Raw genomic sequence first — 4,490 nt, forward strand, 5'->3', positions numbered from 1 at the left:
AAACCACCATTAAAAGGAAAACTTTAGCTTGCTGAATTTGACTTGCAATTTTCTGAAAGTCAATTTTGCAGAAAAAGGGTTTATCCTGGGTAGGAATTCGGCAGATCTTGCGTGTCACTGCCACGTTTTGCACTTAACAATAATAAGTTTTGCAATCCCTCTAAAAATAATAAGTTTTGCAATCCCTTTGAAGATTTGTACCAAAGTACATTAACTATTTAATCAAATGAATAATAAGATCAGACTGGTGTTAATTATATTATCATTTTACACTTGACAAAGAGAAAAACTTCCTTTTAAATATATATTTTTTAAGTTAAACACAAAGAAGGAAGCTGAAAGCTAAGTGGAAAGATATCTATCTATATATGACAACAATAGTAACTCCCTTCAATAATGTTTAAAAAGAGCCGGTTGTTACTTCTAATTAGGTAGTTACCGCAAGCAGCGGCAAATATATATGTGAGCCGTTATACATACATGCGAAACTTGTATTACAAATCAAAATTTGATTGCACCATTTTACTGCTCCCACATTTTGTGCTTCATTACGCTTTCTCCTGCATACTATCATCCTCGCTTGCTTCCCTTTGCATATAGTCTCATCAGTTCAGAATCAAACAGATCGCTCGATTACATTTTTAAAGGCAAGATTTGTGGGCTAGCCAACTTACTAAGTACATGTTTTCTTTTCTGTTGTTTACTTTTGCTGACCGACCAAACACTACTTTCCATTGTTTGATCTTCCTGTTTTACTCCTTTTTGGATTTTTCAAACCGATTATCATGCCACTTAAAAATATAAATTCAAAATACGTCTTTCCACGCTATTCATTTGTAATTCACCCCATTTATGATTTTTGTGTCACTTTATTTGGCCTGCAGTTTATTCTTTTCTTTGTCGCTTTACCTTAATACTATATATTATTGGAAACTGTATTATTATGTTAACATACATTATTATAGATTATACTCATCATAGTTTATTATATAATTTACCCTGTAGTCCTGTACAATGTTGGCTTAGTCAAATTATTTAAACTTCAGAGTACGTGTGTCCAACTTTTCATGCGTTTAAAGGAAGGAAGATGGAAAACAATAATAAAGATTGTTATCGTTTAATTGAATATTTAATATTTTCAAGTTTTATCCCCAATTTCAAGAAGAATAAAGGCTTCTGCCTTCTGGTGTTCCTGCATGTTGTAGGTCTGATTGCAATGGCAATGGATGGTGTGGAGTGGAACTTCCTTAAAGGACCTATTTCAATAAAGTTATGGCTTCTTAGTCAGAACACCAGAGACGAGATTGTGAAGCGAATAACCAAGCACCTGAGCACTAATAAGTCTATTTTCACGCAGAATTTTGGGACATTGGATATGGAAAAGGCCATGAAGAAGGCCAAAGGAATTGAAGATGCGTCTTTTGCCATAGCAAGCCTTCACCATGAGACACAACCTGATGGTGATGGAAGTTATGCAGTCAAGCTTTATGCCAAACAATGTAGTAAGCTTGAACTAGAGCTTCTGACAACACTATCTTGCAAAAGTAGTAAGTGGTGACACTGAGACTTGATGAATCTGACTTTATTGCTGGAAGACCACAATTGCTGAAGGAGAACTCGAATCCAAGATGAAGCAACTTCAACTCTCTGCTTCGCAATCGTGTTTCTACAATACTTTCTTTAATTTGTACTACTTTTAATGTTATCGGCTGTTTCCATGTTTACTTTGTTTGTTATCTTTTTCGGTGTTTATAATTTCATAAGATTGTAGTATTTGCAGTTCCAACCCTTTAATCTTATCTGATAAATTATTAAATTAGTGTAGAAATGGATATCTAGAGTTTCAGTGTAACTGGTAAATATGCTAGTATGCACTATGCAATGACCCAAAAGACTCTTATTACAATATTATGGGACCTTCAACTCTGTTTTGTCAATTTTGTATAGGAAAATTCTATGATGTTGACGGTAAAAATCACAATGTGATGCTATCACTAGGTGTCGCACAATAAGGTAGTAATTAATAATGACGAGAATATGAGATTATAATTTGTATGAATAAATCAGAAAAATCTTTAATTTGTCAAAACTCATTTTAGCTTATTAGTCTAAGATGTCATGATTGAAATTAATTAAAAAAAATTTGAGTGTACAGAGAAGGTAAAAGTTGAACACTAAAATTAAGTTGGGACTTAGGAGTATAAGATTTTAATCAACTGAATTAATTTTATTCGTTTACTATCGATTCTTTTATGAAACATGTTAGAAATAGCCCCATTGACAAAGAAAAGATCCACTATTGGGCGATAATTTATCTTGAACCATCAAGTTCGTTCACCATTATCTTGGGTTGTATGCTTTGCCACTCTCTATGTTAAATGTTTGTGATTTTATTTTGACCACGTAAGATATAAGTCTTATTAATTACATGCTTAACTTGCACATATTACTCTAAAAATATCTAAGTCTAAGACGTTCCTTATCTTTAATTAATTCTTTATATATCCACATACATTATCATAAAGTATATATTTTAATATAGAATATATAGTTAAATAAAATTTTAAAAAATTTTGTATCGAATATTTTTGTTTTTAAAAAATTTATTATATTGAAATCTTTAAATTTTATAAAAATAAAATATATAAATTTCTATTATAATATGAATGATCATTGACCACCAACCACCAACCATTCCTCCAATTGAATTTACTTAGATGGTACAAAATTTTAATAGTGGAGGTGCAAAAAGTTTCAAAGTTGGACTCACCTTTATGAAGCTATGAAAAGAGAATATTTCTACATGTATAAATAGAGAAGATGTGGCATATGAATTACACACTACAATCAATAATAATTTTCACTCTTTTACTATTTCTCTCTGTGGATCTTTTGAGTTACAATATACTAATAAATATATAGATTACTTATATTATACTGAAATAATTATATTAGTAAATATCAATATTCCACTCTTTTATTTATGTTTCTTTATTTTATATTATATCTTCCTTATTTATTTATTTATTTTACAATATGTTATCAGTATGAGACTCTGATCAAATTTTAGGAAGACTCAGGTAACAAATTCTTATTATATCGAAACTCTCTCATCTTGAATTTAATGCTCTTGATATATCTGGAAACAACTATTTATCATGGATACTAGATGCTGAAATCCATTTTGATTCAATCTTGGAGATACCATTAAAGCTAAAAATAATACATCGCAGAAAGATAAAGGCAAAGCCATGATTTTCTTTCGTCGTCATCTTGACGAAGGATTGAAAAATGAATATCTCACATTAAAAGATTCTGCAGATCTGTGGAAAGACCTTGAAAAAAGGTACAATCATCAAAAGACGGTAATACTTCCTCAAGCCCGATATGAATGGACGCACTTGTGTTTACAGGATTTTAAATCCATAAATGAATATAATTTAGCAATGTTTCGAATCACCTCATGAATGAAATTATGCGGGGAAAAGATAACTGATAATGACATGTTAGAGAAAACTTTCTCGACCTTCCATGCCTCAAATGTGCTCCTGCAACAGCAGTATCGAGAAAAAAGATTTAAAAAATATTTTGAGTTAATTTCTTACCTTCTTGTTGCTGAACGCAACAATGAATTACTTTTAAGAAATCATGAATAGCGCCCACCTGGCACCACCCCATTTTCTAAAGCACATGCAACAAATCATTACCCTAGAAGAGGTAAATGGCAAGGTTTTGATAACAAGAAAAATTATGGAAGGAAGAAGAATTATATTCATAAGAAATTATCTCACCAGAAGTGGGATAAAGAAAGAAACAATGGGCAAAATAAATCAACAGAGGATAAGTGTTTCCGTTGTGGTGGAAAGGGCCATTGGTCGCGTACCTATCGTACCCCAAGGCACCTAGTCGATCTTTATCAAGCATCTTTGAAAAAGGTTGACAAAGGAAAGGAAACAAATTTTTTTTCAAATGTTGCTGAAAATTCCACCACTCATTATGATGTATCTGATTTCTTTGAGGATCCTAAAGGAAATATTGGTCATTTGATCAATGATGGAATAGTTTAATATGTGAGATTGTTAAGTATTCATGTAAATAAATAATGTAAAAAACTTATTGTTAAATTTTATTTTCTATGTATTTAAGTTTCAAATATGATGTATATAAATAATGAAATATTTATATTTATGTTTAAGAACTTTAAAATCATTAAATGTGTCAAGTTTTAAAAATAATAATAATAAGGGTTAAGTACGATTTTGGTCCCTAAGTAGAGGTTGAAAATTTATTTCGTCTCCAGCCTTTTTTTCGCTATAAAATGGTCCCGAAGGTTTCAGTTTGTTTTAAAATCGTCTTTTTTACTAAATTTTTTATTTTTATTACCAAATTACCCCTAACTAAAAAAATTATAAAAAAAATAAAATAAAATAAAATAAAAAAAGAAGGGAAAGAGAAAACGGGAGGGAGTGTTGTTTCGGAAAGAGGGGAAA

This window comes from Arachis ipaensis, chromosome B05, assembly GCF_000816755.2.
Source record: "Arachis ipaensis cultivar K30076 chromosome B05, Araip1.1, whole genome shotgun sequence".
NCBI classification, from domain to species: Eukaryota; Viridiplantae; Streptophyta; class Magnoliopsida; order Fabales; family Fabaceae; genus Arachis; species Arachis ipaensis.